The following is an 18,501-nucleotide window of genomic DNA, read 5'->3' on the forward strand; positions in this document are numbered from 1 at the left end:
CTCCACTGCTGGCTCTCTCTTTGAGAAGTGGGGTATAATCATGTGGCCCCTCAACATGGGTTGGCTCCTAGTGACTTGCTTGACCCCTAGTGACTCACTTGACTAAGAGGAGGAAAAAATGACATTCCTATACTTCAGAGATGGTCATAAAAAGTTCATGTGTTTTCCAACTGGGTCACTAGAGCTCTAGTTCTTACAATCTGAACTCCCACTAAAGAAGTTCAATGACCTCAAGGTCACCATGCTAGTGGCCCTTGGGTTGGTAGAGTCAGCTCAGTCTAGCCTCCTAGCCAGTGCCCCCAAAGCAGCAGACATGCCAGTGAAGCTGTCCAGCCCACCATCCTGCTCAACACCATGGAGGGAATCTTTGCTGATCACAAGAACCACCCAGCTGAGCCCTGCCTAGATCCCAACACTGGAATATTACTGAATGACTGCTGCATGAGTCCATGAAGTTCTAAGGGTGCCTTATCTGAGAGGAACAGTATTACCAGTATACTCTTGATGCTGGTACCATGACTGGTGCAGTCAACTTTGAGCACATATGCTTTGACTGTGGGAAGGAGAGGAGAAAGAGATAAAGAGAACTCCCATGTGCCATGTTGTTCTATGATGAGAGAACTTCAGAGAAAAGAGACCTGTCTACACTATATTGGAAGCTAAGCAGAGTGAATACCTACAATCTCCTGGGGTACAGAGGTCAGACACAAGTGAATCTCTACCTTTCTGCTCCTTGTTTCCAGCTGGCTAGTGGATTTCTCCTTATCCCAAGATATCTCAGTTTTTCCAGCTCTCATGAGATGGACTCAGTCCAGTTCCAATTTATATGTTTTTCCTTTCCATCACTGCCAAGACCTTTGAACTTTCCTGGAAGTGATTTAACTCCAAAAGGACCAGCAAGAAACTTGGGGCAGGAGAACAATTACCAAAGCAAACACACTTCCAAAGCATGGCTTCACAAATAGCCATCTTTGGAGGCAGGCACTAACCACGCCTCCCTATGTAGATATGCAGACGACGCAGATCTAAATGTGACTAGGTTTTCCTTCCCTCACCTTTAATTGCATGAAGTTCAGACTTCAATTCAATCAGAGAGGCTATTGTTTTCTGCTTCCTGAGAAGCCTGGCACAGCTGAAAGGCAAGCTAGGGGGAATTGGGTGGGGCTAGAAATCAGAATCTTGGCGTGACTCTAGCATTTTCTTTTCCATTTTCCTCACCTTCTGGCTCTGATGTTATCATTCATTTCCTGAGACTGAGAGAAGTCTGACCTCTACAAAGGGCTCACCTACCTACCTCAGAAAAACCCAGAATACTGGGGATGGGCAGGGTGTTTGCTGACTGGCTATCCCCACAACATATGCCCCACCCTGCCAGTGTTTGTGTCCTTGGAACTCTCACTGAGGGAAATCCCAGCAGACCACTTATGTAATTGTCCTCTGCCATTCAGTAAAGAAACATAGTCCATGGTGATTCTGGCTGCCCAGGCCAAAGGCAGAATGGACCCCATACACTTGCAGCCTGCAGTGAATAGCCTGCAGTGAAGAAACAGCCAGGATGCCTCATCTGTGAACTCCTGACAAGAACACGAGCTGAAGCATGGATTGCAGCAGTCCAACACCCTGGATATGTCATGATTGCCACCCAGGAGCCACCTGAACTTGGGGACACCTCTGTAAGTCTCTTCTGAGCTTCCCTGAGTGATGGACTGTCTCTGGGTTAGACACAAATACTTCAGGCTAATAGGACCTTATCTGATACTCAGTTATTATGCCCACACTCTGGGGGAGGGGGTGGTGAAGGCAGAGCTTGCAGGGGTAACCCTAGAATCACTGAAGATTTGCTTGTATCTCCTATGTTCATACAGACCGAACATCTTGTCTGTGTATTTAATCAAAATTGGGGAATTGTTGTGACCCCAACAGGAGTTTGGGACTATTAGCATATGAATGATGTCAGCCTGAGGCTGGGACACAAGGGAATGTATAAAAAGCAGGGACTTGAAGCAGATCACTCTCTTTGACTGATGCTTCTTCTCCTGGTCAGATGCAACTCAGCAGAGGTGCTCCAGGTATCTGCCATGGCTACTTCTCCTGGGAACTGAGCACACACATGGGACTCTGCTAGCCGGTAAACTTTTAGACCCCTCTACAGCCATCAGCAACCTATACCTCAGCTGATAATTGTTTATCTTATGGGACTAAACTTTTGATAACTATACTCAGACTTTATGGACCTAGCACACTCTTAGCCCCTGATGATAATTGCTTATTTTGCCTTTTATCTGTCCCACCCTAATAAACCTTGTATTGTTTAAATCCGTTCCCAGCTCCCCTCTGTGTATCCTTTTATGCACGACAGCTCCCCCAAACCCTTTTTAAGTAAAGTTACAATTGCCCTCTGCCAGTCAGTGAAGAAACCAAGTCCATGGTGAATCTGGGCTGCCCGGGCCAAAGGCAGAATGGACTGCATACACTTATAGCCTATGAATAGCCTGCAGTGAAGAAACAGCCAGACTTTTGGGGTGTATTCAAACACATGAGCAAGGGTCTAGGCGGTTGTGCACCCGGTTGAATGCACATGATTTTTTTATATTTGTATTTATTTATAATTGAATAGAAACAGAGGAATTGAGAGAGGAGGGGGAGATAGAGAGGGAGAAAAGAAGACAGATACTTGCAGGCCTGCTCCACCACTTACAAAGCTTTCCCCCTGCAGGTGGGAACCAGGGGCTTGAATCCAGGTCCTTGTGCACTGTAATGTGAGCACTTAACCAGGTGCGCCACCACCTGGCCCCTGAATGCACATGTTATAATGCACATAGACCTAGGTTTAAGCCCCCCACCCCCAACTGCAGGGGCAAAAACTTTGCTAGTGGTGAAACAGTGCTGTATCTCTCTCTCTCTCTCTCTCTCTCCCGCTCTATCACCCCCTTCCTTCTCAATTTCTGCATGTATATTCAATTAATAAATAAAGATGATGATGATTATAATAATAATAATAATAAAAAGGAGAAGAAGAAGAAGGAGGAGGAGGAGGAGGAGGAGGAGGAGGAGGAGGAGAAGGAGAAGGAGAAGAAGAAGAAGAAGAAGAAGAAGAAGAAGAAGAAGAAGAAGAAGAAGAAGAAGAAGAAGAAGAAGAAGAAGAAGAAGAAGAAGAAGAAGAAGAAGAAGACCCTGTTGGAAAAAAAGTTAAACAAAGGGAGTCAGGCTGTAGCGCAGCGGGTTAAGCACAGGTGGCGCAAAGCACAAGGACCGGCATAAGGATCCCGGTTCGAACCCCGGCTCCCCACCTGCAGGGGAGTCGCTTCACAGGCAGTGAAGCAGGTCTGCAGGTGTCTATCTTTCTCTCCCCTCTCTGTCTTCCCCTCCTCTCTCCATTTCTCTCTGTCCTATCCAACAACGACAACAACAATAATAACTACAACAATAAAACAACAAGGGCAACAAAAGGGAATAAATAAATATAAAAAAAATAAAAAAAAGTTAAACAAAAACAAATGAGCTAACCAGCACCAATTCAAGAGTTAAAGAATCAGGCTAAAAACCTTGTCATCACATCCAACTTCTTGCTGCTGGATTAGTTACCAAAGAACACAAATGTAAAAGACCCAGACTTGGACAGTGCTACCGAGCAGCCAAACTGAGTCCAGAAACCAAGCCTCTAGTCCTGTGGAAGCTCTTACCCAACTGAGCTATTCCACGCTGCTCTTTCCCTTTCTGGGACTAAGGCCCCTTATCTGGAAAATGAACAGACATGGACCGCAGGGAAGAATTCTAAACAGCAAATGCAGCTAACTGTTCATTATCCCAAAGTGATGTTTCACGAATACAGCTCCTCTGTGAATCACTTTGCCTTCAGACTTACGGAAAGTGTCGCTTCTGATTAGCACCTCCACTGCATAATTAAGGCTTTGTTGTCATTTCAGTGTCTTTTTACTTTGTCTTTGGAAATGGCCTTTAAAATCCACACACCTAACCACCTCCTATGCTGTAAAGGAAGCACCAGAGAGCAAGACTTGTAGCATTCCAAATGACAGGGACCTCCTAGTAAGAGACCACTGTGTACCAAGACTTTTTCATAGGTCAGTCTGGTCCTTGTGAGGGCAGTTAAAGTAGGAGGGATAGCTGCTGGGGAGCACACACTGTCAACTTCAGTCTGTAATGTATAGATGCACACCCTCTGCCAGCTGAGACCATACCATACTTAGGTCCAGCTGCTTTTACATTCTATCTTCCTAAACTCTCACAGAGACTCCAGAAGGAACAAGGACTATTAACTGCCTGCTATAGATAAGAAAACAAAGACACAGAAAGTTGAAGTGACTTGACCAAAGGCATCAAAGTTCATAAGTAACAGAACTGGGAATCAAATCCAGAAATCTGACCCAAACAACCCTTCCAGAAAGATCCTGTGCTCTGCCCACAGAGGATGCTTTCAGTTGCAAATTAGCCTTTGACATGCACTGACTTAACTAAAGTTTGCTTCTAACCCACACAGGTCACTTAGGGACCCTGACTTACCTATGGAAGCTCTACCATATGGAAAGTGAAGAGGTTCATGGACTTTGCCTATTTGGTTTTTTTTTTAACTTGTAAATATGAGTAGCTTTTATTTTTTTACGACAAATGTATTTAAATTTGATTTTGAATGGCAGTTTTCTTTCTTTCTTTCTTTTTTATTTTTATTTAAGAAAGGATTAATTAACAAAACCATAGGGTAGGAGGGGTACAATTCCACACAATTCCCACCACCCAATCTCCATATCCCACCCCCTCCCCTGATAGCTTTCCCATTCTCTATCCGTCTGGGAGCATGGACCCAGGGTCATTGTGGGTTGTAGAAGGTAGAAGGTCTGGCTTCTGTAATTGCTTCCCCACTGAACATGGGCGTTGACTGGTCGGTCCATACTCCCAGTCTGCCTCTCTCTTTCCCTAGTAGTCTATTGTTCTTCTCTGTTTCATTGGGAAGAATCACGATCATTGGCCAGACTAAATCACACAGTCTCTCCACTACCTAGTGTCTTGAATGTAGTCTTTCAGATTCTCAGGAGAGAACCAGAGGTTTATAAACATGAGTCATGTTTACCCCCAAACCCAAGTATCAGAGCATCCAACTAACTGTTCAGCACCATACCAGATGGAAAGGGAGAAACGGAGGCTTAGAGAGTTTTAGAAACGGATTTAAGGTCACTGAGTAAGAAACTTGCAGAGCCTGAATTTGAACCCTAGTCTGAACTCAAAGGCTGTCTCCCACAGAATGGTCATCCACCACTCAAGGGTCTACAAGGGTTCCAACACAAAAGGAGAGAATTGGAGTTAGAACTGTCTATCAAGCATGGCCACATGGTATGGAGGCACTCAAGTCATTCAGGCAATAGGCCAGAGAACTCCTTGCCACCCTAGCTCTTCAGGTGTGGAGTTGTACCCTTCTTATCCTGTGGTTTTTGTCAGTATTTCCATTTTATCTTTTTTATTTTAATTTATTTATAAAAAGGGAACACAGAGAAAACCATAGGATAAGAGGGGTACAACTCCACACAATTCCCACCACCAGAACTCTATATCCTATCTGCTACCCCAATAGCTTTCCTGTTCTTTAACTCTCTGGGAGTATGGACCAAAGGTCATTGTGGGATGCAGAAGGTGGAAGGTCTGGCTTCTGTAATTGCTTCCCCGATGAACATGGACATTGACAGGTCGATCCATACTCCCAGCCTGTCTCTCTCTTTCCCTAGTGGGGCGGGGTTCTAGGGAATCAAAGCTCCAAGACACATTGGTAGGATTTTGGTTCATGATTAGTCAACAATTTGTTTGGCTTTGTATGTTAACTCTCTTTTCAGCCACCAGGTTCCAGTATTTCCATTTTATAAATAAATTTTTTTAAAAAAAGAAAGAAACCAAGGCCACTGAAACACTTGCCAAAAATACCTGGATGATTATAATAGGATTCTATCAATACTAAGTCATTCACATCACCTGGGGTCATGGCAGAAAACAAGAGAGCACATTTAGGGCCCCAGCAGATGGCTTAGCAGGTGAGCATATGCAAGTTGGCATGTTTGTGAGGCTGTGGGATTGATCGCCAGCACTATGTAGCAGTACCAGGAAGAGCACCTAGAGGGGGAATTCATGGATGGTGGAGTGGTGCTGTGCTCTCTCCCTCTTTCTCTTTGTCTCTCTCTCACTACCTCCCTCTCTTTTTAAATTTCTGAATAATTTTTTAAATTTATTTTTTAATATGAATGAGACAAATAGAGATAAACATATATAATACATACATACATACATATATATACATATATATATATATATATATATATATATATATATATATATATATATATATAGGGAGAGAGAGAGAGAGATCAGAGCACTGCTCAGCTCTGCCTTATGGTGATGACTGAATTTGGGATCTCAGGGCCTCAGGCATGAGAGTCTTTTCCAGAACCATTAGGCTGTTTCTCCAGTCTCTGTCTCTCTCTCTCTGTCTCTCTCTCTCTCCCTCCCTCTCTCTCCTGTCTCCTTTCTCTTTATCTTCTTCCTCTCTCTCTTGCCTCCAGGATTACTGTTGGGGGCTCAGTGATGGCACTATGAATCCACTGCTCCTGGTGACCATTCCCCGCCATTTTATTTGATAAGACAGAAATTGAGAGAGGAGAGGGAGATAAAGAAGAGAGAGAAAGACACCTCCAGACCTGCTCTGCCACTTGTGAAGTGTGGTAGAGTGTGGTGAGGCTCAAACCCAGGTCCTTGCATGGATCTTTGTGCTTCTTACTATGTGTGCTTAACCAGGTGTGTGCCACTGCCCACCCCTTGTGCCTCTCTCTTTCATCTGAAATAACCAAAAAAAAAAAAAAAAAAAAAAAGGAAACCCCATCCTGGAAGCAATGGAATTCTACATGTGTGAGGTACTGGAATAGGTAAAAAAAGAAAAATAATATTGAGAGCTATTTGACAAATCTGCTGGATACTGTAGAGAGACCATAAAGTACTGACTTGACAGTGGACAGCATATACACAGCTATTATGAGATTAATATTGAAAATCATGAAAACATCATGTTTTATTTGTATGAGGAAAAGGGGAGAGTAGTGGGGACACATGGCGGTCTTCAGAGCCATTCATCAATGCCCCAGGGTATCTCCTTCCACACCCAGTGTGACATTGCACACCCAGACTCCCTTTAGATGATACGTGGCCATACGATTTGCTTCCATCAAGAAAGCATGAGTGAACCTTACTTGCAACGTATCTGGGCAAAAGCCTGGAGATCCAGTGAACAGTCATTCCTCTGTCTGTCCTGCAGCAGGGACTGTGGGGTCAGGTAGGGAACCTGGGTCACTGGCTTAGTGCCTAGTAGGAGTCAGAGGCTGCTCGGTCATCTGCACTAACAGGTAGAATGAACAAATAATTTACTGCAGTTGTGTTGGGCCATTGGTAACTAGGAGAAATTTCTTTGCAGCATCAAGTAGCCAAGCCTTCCTAATAACTGGCTATAAGACAGCCAGATTCTCATCTCTCAGCACAATAAGTAAACAAGCAACATGTGAAGTAGTGAATCAATAACAGTGGCCCACGCATGCAGTCAAAACTGGGACAGTCTTAGCAAGAACTACAGCAGCTCCAATGTGCTTGCTCCAGAGAAGCTGGTTTGAATGGGAACAGTGCCAGCCTCGTTGTTTGTGTGGCTGGCTGGTGCTTTTGGATTTTAGAAGAATATCTGCAGTACTACGCTGATAAATCAATCATTTTACACAAGAACTTTGGTGCAAGGAGAAATGTGGCGACTTAAACGTACCGCGTGTGGCTATGAAAATGCTCCAGAAATGTGATAATTTCATCAAACAATGTTAAATCACAAATAACAAAATTATACGAATAAAAGTTTAAGAGTTCCGGGCAGCGGCTCACCTGGTTGAGTGCACATATTATCATGCATAAGGAGCTGAGTTTGAGCCACTGCTCCCCGCTTGTATGGAGAAAGCTTTATGAATATTGAAGCAGGTCCGCAGATGTCTATTTTTCCTTTTTTAAAATATGTTTTATATTTACTTATTTATTTTCCCCTTTGTTCCACTTGTTTTTTATTGTTGTTGTAGTTATTGTTGTTGTTATTGATGGCATCGTTGTTGGATAGGACAGAGAGAAATGGAGGGGGGAAGGCGGGGGGTGAGAAAGACAGACACCTGCAGACCTGCTTCATCACCTGTGAAGTGACTCCCCTGCAGGTGGGGAGCTGGGGCCTCGAACCAGGATCCTTCCACCAGTCCTTGTGCTTTGCGCTACCTGCGCTTAACCCACTGAGCTACAACCTGACTCCCAGATGTCTGTTTTTTTCTCTCCTGGATCTTCCCCTTCTGGTCAATTTATCTCTGTCCTATCCAATAAAATAGAAAAGGAAAAAAAATGGCCACAGGTAGAGGGGGTTGAATTGTTATGTGGAAAACTGGGAAATGTTACACATGTACAAACTATTATATTTTACTGTCGACTGTCAACCATTAATCCCCCAATTAAAAAAAATAAAAAATGGCCACAGGAAGTGGTGGATTTACAGTGCCAACACCAAGCCCCAGTGATAATCCTGCTGGCAATAGAAAAAAATAGATTTAAAAATATTTTGAACCACTCTACATGGGCACATCCTGGAAGAAGGAAGTGGATACTGGGAGCAGCTGTGCTGTAGCATGAGCTTCCTCTCCTGTGCTGAGGAGTCCTAAGAAAGGGAATCCCAAGGAGCTCTGCCAAGCTTATGGTTTTAACAGAGTAGCTCACTTCCACTGACCCTTAAGACAGGTCAAACACTAACTTTCAGTGTCTGCCAGAGCTTTTATCTCCAAGATCACAATCCCTAAAGCAATGATAATAAATACAGTAGAAGTGAATAATGAATAGGGATTTTGCTCTATTTGCTTATTAAAGGTTATTTTTTATATGAGCAATAGGAGGATGGAATAGACAGCATAATGGTTCTGCAAAATAACTTCTGCCTGAGGCTTTGAGGTCCCAGGTTCAATCCCACCACCACCAAAAGCCACAACTGAATAGTGATCTGGTAAAAATAAAGAGATGGGTTGGGGGAGTTTACTGTTCAGTTGTCACAAATGGTGATACTGGGACTGAGTTTGGGGTCTCTGGGCCTAACTCAGGAAGTCCTGATCTCCAACAGGGTGAGCACTCTTCCCAGCCCAAGTGTCTTTTTATACTGAGTGAATCAGAGACACACATGATCAGCTTGCCAAAAAGATCTGGAGATTGGACTATAAAATTATCATGCTGATCCCAGAAAGCACATATTTCTCCTAGGGCTAAGTAGGAAAGAACTCTTGGGGTGGGGAAGTGGGGTACAGCTTTGCAACCACTGGACACTTGTCCAATGGGCCCTCCATACCTCTTTCCAGAGTTATTTCTTCCTGACAAGTGTGTCTCTGGTCCTGTCTGGAGGAATTTACGGTTTGCTCCTTCTATAGCTTAATATATCCTCACTGTCAATAATGACTGAGGGAGGGAGGAAGGGAAGCCCAGAAAGGGCCTGTGTAGCTTACAGAAGAGTAACTATGCCTACTGTCTACAAATACTATGTTAGCTCACCCATGGCCCCACAAGTTGACTTCAGGGCTTAGAATGGCTGTCATTAAAGCTATGAACATGAAACTGAGGACACAGCATGATGGTTGTGCAAGACTCTTCTGCCTAAGGCCCTGAGGTCCCAGGTTCAATCCCCAGCACCACCATAAGCCAGAACTGAGTAGTGCTCTGGCCTTTCTCTTCGTGTCTTTGTCTATGTATCTCTCTCATTAGAAATAATGAATAAAATTATTTTAAGATGTGAGGGGGCAGGTGGTAGTGCACCTGGTTAAGCAAGGACCTAGGTTCAAGCCCCTGGTTTATACCTGTAGGAGGAAAGCTTCACGAAAGGTGAAGCAGGCCTGCAGGTGTCTTTCTGCCTCTCTCCCACTCTATCTTCCCCCTCCCCTCTTAATTCCTCTGTAACTATACAATAATAAATTAAAAATATTCAAACAAAGAAAGATGTGTGAGTTGTGCTGTGAGTAACTGACAGATGATTGAGAGCTGGTCCTGATCTACATCAGGTGCTATTATTGTATGGTAGCATCAAATGCCTGCTGACCTGCACCTTGAGGGGACAGCTAGGCCCACAGAGCCTGCAGGTATGCAAGAAAAGTGACATCTCCAACCCAGTGGGATTCAGGGAGAGAAAAAAGAAATGTGGGCAGGGCAGTAGACAGCAGTCAGCAATGAATCCTGCGACTCCTTCCCAATGACAATGCCATCATCCCCACAGACCAAAGAGGTAGCAGCTCAAGTTCACACTCCAGGTAAGGAGGTGGGCCAAATTCTAGGATTCAAGACAGAAACATTATCTTCTGATCTAAAGAGGGGCATGAATACAGGGACCTTTAAATATTATATATATATATATATGATTGAGACTGAGAAATTCAAGAGGGAAGGGAAAGGCAGAGAGGGAGAAAGAGAGACACCTGCAACATTGCTTCATCACTTGTGAAGTTTTCCCCCCTTACATGTGGGAACTGGGAGCTTGAACCTGGGTCCTTGCACATTGTAACTTATGTGCTCAACCAGGTACACCGCCACCTAGCACTCAGGGGTATTAAGTAAACAATCTGGGAAGGCTGGGCTCTGGAGCACCTGGTAGAGCACACAGCTTATTCCACGGTTCCCAGTGGCCATCTCCCTCCATCCCTTTTCTTATAGAATCAAAGAGAAGTCGAAGGCTGACAGAGAAATACAGAGAGAAGAGGCACCTTCATCACTGCTCCACTGCTTGTGAAGCCCCCACCCCACACACAGGTAGAGACTCGGATCAATCTTTCTGTCTCTGTGTGTCCCTCTGTACTTCACAAGAAAAGGTGAGGTGAATAGCCACTGGGAGTGGTGGAATTGGGCAGGCACTGAACTCCAGAGATAACCCTGGAGGCAAAAAAAAAAAAAGATAAATAAAAAGAATTACTCCAGTGCCTCTGATGATCCCGGTGTCCTATGACGAAGAGGGAAAGTATTTGAAAATAATCGCCCTTCCCTAATATCTTTTGGGGAAAACGGCGGTAATTCTTTTGTTGACTTCTCCTTATCCGTGTACAGATGACAGATGATGAGTGCAAATTCCTCCCCATGACAATTTGCCCTGGATAATTTATTAGACACTGGACTGCAGAGGGAAGAGGAAAGTGTGGCAGTGAGTGTAGCCAGCCCTCGCTAATAAATCTAGAAGGCTAGCTCTTTGGGGCTGTGGACTGTCACGTCACCAGAGATTGCAGAGCTCCTGTGGCTTTTAGAGAGGATGCAGAAGCTATAGGTGAGGCTGCAGGAACAGTGTACAGAGAATGGGGCAGCGAGAGTGAGGACTCCAAAGAGTAAGCAGATAAAGAGGGACACAGATCTGGGGGACCCACACAGGAAGGGGTTCATTCACATTGCGTTGTGGTGAGCACCCAACAAAGGAGAACTCAGCACTCCAGAGAAAGACCTAGCGCAGACTGGACTGAAGGTCTGAGCTTGCAGTGGGGTCCAGTGTTCATCCTACACTCAAAGGTCAAAGGGGAGGAAGCTGGAGTATAAAGAGCCTTGTGGCTCACAGTCCCCCTCGCCCCCCACACATATGGAGGTATCATATATAATTCCAGTGTCACCTGCTGGTGTATGTGGGGGGGGCAGCCAGGGCTAGGGTTCTGCTGTCCTGCCAGGCTGAGTTCTTGATGTTCCTCAGACTGGGACAGGCAGAGTCTGACTGGCACATGGTGTCTGTTTCAGAACTGTGCTGTTCCAAGAAGCCTGCCAGCCATCAGGGCACCCAGGGCTGTTTAAAATGGGGCTCAGCCTTTGTCCTGTCCACCCTAGGCACTAACTTCTGTGCCATCAGTAAATCACCATGTGCAGAAAAGAATCCATAGGCAGCATTCAAGGTACCAATGGTCTTAAAGAGAGTCCCACCAAACGTTCCAGATAGATTCAATTTCTGACATTTAGTGCCCTTCTCTGGGCAAACTCCTGCAACAACAAAAAAATAACTAACTACCTCTGAGTAGAAAACAGCAGAGCACAGATCATATCACATCAAAACCAGCAAATGTGAATTTCGGGGAAAAAGACAGGAATTCTCTTTCCAGTGGCAGTTGTTTTCTCTTAGGAAATATTTGCCAATATTGGACCTCCCTCCCCCACTTTTGGAACTCAAATGCTAAGAAAATGGAGGGGGATTTGGTACTGCTAACGGGAGTATACTCTGAATCTCAGACCCATGGGCAGCTGAAAGCACATGCGAAGGATGGGCACAAGAGGTTGAGTGACAGTCAATCAGCCAAGCGGCCCTGCCCAGCAGATTATAAAAAAAAAAAAACTCCCATATTTTCTCAACAGAGATCCCCAACATCTATGCAAGGGCCACAGGGTGGTGGCCACAAACTGACACACAACCTTAGCCACCCCACTCCACACCTATGGCCCACTCTCTCCAGCTGGATGCTGACAGTGGGTCTAAGAGAACTGTCACTGGTCACTGAAGCCATCACCTCCCTTGGATACCTTGTGGAGACAAGGCTCCAAAGGTGTATCCCAATTCCTGAGGAGGGGGCTTGGAAAGGTTCACTGCAATTCCCTCTTAAGGTACCAATAGCCGCACTTCCATACTTCCCTTGCTCTGAAGAGTCTCTTAACACTGGCAGTCTCCCAGTACTTCAGGAAGTTGGAAGCAACCCTCAGCCAAGCTCTATCCATATGGCCACTAAGGACACCTTAAGTAGTGTCACCCTGACTCAGGTGTGTCAGCTCCCTCTCCCACCCCAATGCACAGGGCCTGCCCTGGGCCCTGCTTTAGCTATGCTGCTCCACAGAGAACAAGGGCCCATTGATCTTCCCCCACCCACCCAACTCCTATGCTTCTCTTTCCCATGCTACTCTCATGTTACCCAAGACTTTGACCTTCCCTACCCATGTGCCCCATGCCTGTGTTTATGGCATGTGCCATCCTTGCTCCTAGGTCTGCAGTCCTATGGATATGCCAAACCATAGGTGGGCACGGGATACTGATGTCCTTGTACCAGAAGATGATGTGGGGAACATGTGGGCTACAATGAAACTTCTCCCATTTCGCAGTGTCTGAGGAGCAGCTAGGAGATTCATCATGCAGGCACTGAGCCCCAGTGATAACTTGGTGACAAAAAAAAAGAAAGCTTTTAAAGTTTTTCAACAAGACACCACTTGAATCCAATAGTACCATGAGCCCATATGAAACAGATGACAAACCTACAAATGGACTAAGATACTGGGGAACAGCCTAGAGTTCTGTTTACATGGAGCCCCATTGGTTGATATAATCAGAAGTCTTAAAGCCACACAAGAAACCCTGTGTGCCTTGAAGCACCCGTTTAAGAAGTCACCATTGAAACATGTAACATGTGATTACTATCAGACTCACTCCCTAACCTTGCTGACTGGTCTCAGGCATCAGAGTAGCAGAAAATAGTCAGGTGCAGGAAGACATGCCATAGCAGTCTGAGGAGTGGGTCACAGAACTGTTAGATATTTTCAGATTCTACTCAAGTGAAGTCTCAGAATCACTTGAGGAATAGAGAAAAGAGAAGAAGAGTCTTCACACTCCAGTGAACTCTACTTGGTGACTTTAAATAAGACCCTCCCTTCTCTGAATTCCAGACAAACGGCCCCAACAGCTTTGGACCAGCTCTGATGCTCTGGGGTGCTGTGACATATCTGGATTCCATCTTGAAGATTATATTCATGGTCACATCATCTATCACAGACAGATGCTAAAGGAAAATCCAGAAAGAAAACCTTTATGTAGCTCAGCTGGCACGAGTCTGTGCTTTCCTTCCGAAGCTCAAAGCATTTGAATAGCTTGTTCCATTGGCTCTGTCACAGAAAAACCAAAAGGAAATTAATCTTGAAGAGATTGTATGTCTGCAATCTTTGAATATCTCTTACTCAGGAAGGTTCCAGCTACTTCTGCACATTGCCAGGCCTTCTTAACTTCTGGAGAGAGGAAAGAATAGCATCTGACTTTTGGGGGGAGGGGGATAAACATTAGGAAATAAGGTTGGGGGTAGGGAGCATCAGTAAACTCCTGAAGGGGTTTAGAGTGATTCCAAGGACCTGGTCCAGCTGTGTCACTGGAGGGTGAGAGGAGAGTCTTACCTGGGGAGGCTAAAGGACACACTGGCAGGTGTGGGTGCTGGAGATGGGGGGTGAGTGGGAAAGAATGAAAGATCAATATCTTACTTGGGGGCAGGTTGCACGATGGTGCCATTCCCCCAGTTGTGCCTCTAAGGAAGACAAAGGGGTTTGAGAGGCAATGCCTTAAAGTCAAGGTTGGAATGTTGATGGGTTGTGGGGGTGCAGGTGTCTATGGATGAACTGATGGAGAAGGCCACCAAGCAGGTAGGGTTATACCACAGGTCACACAGGGCCCCTGTTACCTTGCAATTTTGCCACTTGTCTCTTTCACTCATTAGGATATTGAGAGTCCCCTGCTTACTTTGCCAGACAAGAAAATGTAGGGCGGATCAAAACAAACACATCCTCTCTCTTCATGTGGTTAATCTATCTATTCAAAGAGAAAATGAACAAGAGATACAGGTGTGGCCTTGACTTGTGAGGCAAACTATGCAGGAACCAAGTGGGTACAAAATGCCAGAGGGAAGAAGTGGGGGCCTCTCACAAAGAAACTCAAACCAAGAATGGAAGTGCACCCTTGGATAAGGGAAGAATATGTGAAGACCTGGAAACAGGAGGAACTCAGCCACAAAGTGTGGGTGCCCACTAGCTGACAGTCTGGGCTATGTGTAGAATATCTGCAGTTGTTACTGTAATTGAAATGATAGCAATAAATTAGTCCCAAAAAGCACAATCAGGAAGTCAATACCAAAGCCACTTCCCTCAGTGCCTATGAAGTGATGCTTCTCAGTTTCCTGTTGTCATGGTCATATCAGTTGGCTATAACATTGACCTTAACAAAAATTGGAAACCAGATTACCAGAAAGAGAGAGAGGAGAAGGAGAGAGGTGTTCCATTACTACCAACAGGTTTGCCTCAAATTGTGATGCAACACTGAAGTCACATTCTGGGCAAAGCCACCATTCACAGAAATTTGTCAACTGCCATAATAAAGGGAGACATACTTAAAATAACATTTCTTTTAATGATTAAATAGAGGCTTGGCACAAAGTGAAGAAGAAAGAAAGAGAGATAAAGAAAGGAAGGAAGGAAGGAAGGAAGGAAGAAAGAGAAAGAAAGAAAGAAAGAAAGAAAAGAAAGAAAGGAAGAAGAAAGAAAGAAAGAAAGAAAGAAAGAAAGAAAGAAAGAAAGAAAGAAAGAAAGAAAGAAAGTTCTCTATAGTTATTGGGGAGAGGGAAAGTAGGTTGTGTTTTGCAATTCCTTCCTGGTGGGCTTACAATTATTCCACAGCACACCATTGAAAGGCCTAGGAAATCACTTACTTGAATCTCAGTAATAATTAGTTCTCCAACTTTTGTCTGTTCACCACAAATTCTATCAACCTCGCCACTTGGAAAGGGTGAGCTTAGCCATTTTCAGTTCAAAGTATTTACTCCTAGCAGGCAAACCCCTAGCAGGGGGTTGGGGAGTGGAGGGAATTCCTGGCCAACAATGTGGAGTTGAAGTGGGATGTTTTAAGTCACATCCACTGAATAATTAATAGACAAATCTTAGGTGGCCAGGCCAGGAGAGTGAAGATAAGCTTGATTTGTTACAGAGATTTAGCTTTCTGCTAATGTCTTTCTACTTTTCAGATAAATCCTCTACATCAAGAAAAAAAAAAATCAAAACGCTGCATTGGTTCTTTTTGTACTGCAATTACAAAGGGAACTAAATAATTGTGTTAATCTGTTGTGCAAGTAATCTGGTGTTTATGAATTAAAATTTGGTGTGGGGTTAGATACAAGGCATGAAAATGGAGAGCTCACTAACACTTAGCAATGAATAAATTATCCTCTTGTTTGTGAAACATTCAGAAATCTGTGGCCTACCTGAAGGAGGTGACAAGAAAAGCTAGTTTTAGAATGAAGGGCAATTTTTAAAATCTACATCTCTTAATCCACTGGTGAGCCAGTTAGAGTGGATCCCTCCAGAAAGGCACTTAATCTGACCACATACCTCAACCAATGGGCCCTGTGTGATTCTGGCAAAAGACTAAAGGTCTCAGGCTGGCAGTTACATGCATCCCTGGGGCTATAGTGGCCACTAACTTGTGGTCTCACAGGAACATGGTGGAATTCTTTTAGGGTTCCCATGGGGGCTGTATCACAGCTGTAGAAATCTGTTCTGAGAAAGAGAAGGGAGCAGAAACCCTAGTCAAGTAATAACAATGTTTTTCCAATTCTGGGATACAGTCAAGATTAAATATTCAGGAAGCAGAGAGAACTCTCCAAGAGAGTGGGAGAAGATCCTTACATAACATACATCAGACAAGAGGCTAATAACCAAAATAGAGAAAGAGCTCACCAAACTCAACAACAGGAAAACAAATGGCCCCATCCAAGTGGGGAGAGGGCATAAACAGAATATTCACCACAGAAAAGAACTGAAAGATCAAGAAACATGAAAAAATGCTCCAAGTCATTGATTGTTAGAGAAATGCAAATAAAAACAACAATGAGATACCACTTCACTCTTGGGAAAATGTCATACATTATAAAAGGTAGCAACCCAGGTGCCCAACAACAGATGACTGGCTGAGAAAGCTGTGGTATATATACACAACGGAATACTACGCAGCTATTAAGAACAATGACCCCACCTTCTCTGACCCATTTTGGATGGAACTAGAAGGAATTATGTTAAGTAAACTTAGTCAGAAAGATAAAGATGAGTATGGGATTATCCCAGTCATCAACAGAAGTTGAGAAAGAAGAACAGAAAGGGAAACTAAAAGCAGGATTTGACTAAATCTGGAGTAGGGCACCAAAGTAAAAACCCTGGGGTGAGATTGAGGGTTGACATTCGGCTTCCCGGGGTGGTGGGGGGGTGGGTGGGTGGGATGAGACACAGTCTTTTGGTGGTGGGAATGGTGTTTATGTGCACTCCTATTAATTTGTAGTCATATAAATCACTATTTAATTAATATGAGAGGGGAAAAATTGATTGTATGTTTCAAACTCTTAAAAGCACAGATTGAATCTTTTTAATACATAGGCTGTCTTTAATATGTTGACTCTCTCAAAAGCCTAGACCAGGGACAACAGAAGCAACCAGTGGCACAGCTATATACAAGATGCTGGGTATTATACCCCAAACCCTTACAAAGGGAGTTTTCAAAGTTAACCCAATTACCAAATAATGTGATGATAACAATAACTATCTAGTTTCTTCTTGAACCCTAAGACAGCAGGAACCTCACATTTCCATTATAGAACCTATATTTCCCCCAGTCCTGGAACCTTAGGGTGGGGCGCACTTTCCTGCATGCTTCTCTCAATTCATACCAAATGATATTGCATCTGCCGATCCCAACCTAATCAACACGAGTACCACCTCAGCATGCTTCACTTCAGACTGTGTCCAGAAACTTCAGGTGTGGAATGACAATCCTTCTGCTGTTGGACTGCTTCTAAATTCTGCTTCTAAGACCCCTTCTGTTTCATTGGTTGTTGCGGTATATTTACACAATGGAATGCTACTCAGCTATTAACAATGGTGATTTTACTTTCTTCACCTCATCTTGGATGGAGCTTGAAGGAATCATGTGAAGTGAGATCAGTCAGAAAGAGAAGGATGAATTTGTGATGATCTCACTCATAGACAGTAGTTGAAAAATAAGAACAGAAGGGAAAACACAAAGGAGACCTCTAGGTCTTTTTAAATGATATAATTTCCTTTCTAGTACTTTTTAATAATTCCTTCATTTTTTGTTTATTTCTCTTATTCTTGTTATCATGTATACTAACTTGAGTTTCTTTAATTTGGTTGTTCTCATATATAATACTTTGAGCTTAATTTGATGATTATTCTGTCTTTTTTTTTGTATTCTACCAGTACCATTTCTTATTTATCCCTTCTTTTTGACTAATAACCACCTCCAGATAGCTGCCTATGGCTTCCTGTAGCATGTATATTTTTATTTGCCATGGTTCTTCTTACATGACTTGAAATTCATTTTTGCAGTATTATGTATTATATTTCATCCACTTTGCAGCAACATTTTTTCTAGTTTATTTTCTTCACATATTAGAGATTGACGCTATTTTTTCTTATGATATATAGTGTCTTGCCTGAATGTTACATATTCAACTTCTGTATTGTTTACATTTGAATAAGATGGCATTTTCCTGGGACAGACTATTGTAAAAATGACCTGAGAGGGTGGGTGGGAGACAGTTTACCCAGTAGAGCAGTTCCTTTACTTGTATGAAGGCCTGGTTTTGAACACTGATACTGTGAAAGACACCAGGGGAGAAGCTCCATGGATGTGGAATGATTCTATTGTAT

The 18,501-nt window shown here is 43.8% G+C and overlaps 1 long non-coding RNA gene across 2 annotated transcripts in view; it reads right to left on the reverse strand.

The window, feature by feature from the left end:
* Positions 1-18,501, reverse strand: part of LOC132535930 (uncharacterized) — an 81,244-nt gene that overhangs the window by 51,058 nt on the left and 11,685 nt on the right. For both annotated transcript variants that reach the window (XR_009547647.1, XR_009547646.1), the window contains exon 2: positions 13,834-13,911. This is a non-coding gene — a long non-coding RNA (uncharacterized LOC132535930). The remainder of the gene's footprint in view (positions 1-13,833; positions 13,912-18,501) is intronic.

The sequence above is a fragment of the Erinaceus europaeus genome, chromosome X (genome assembly GCF_950295315.1).
Source record: "Erinaceus europaeus chromosome X, mEriEur2.1, whole genome shotgun sequence".
Classification (NCBI taxonomy): Eukaryota; Metazoa; Chordata; class Mammalia; order Eulipotyphla; family Erinaceidae; genus Erinaceus; species Erinaceus europaeus.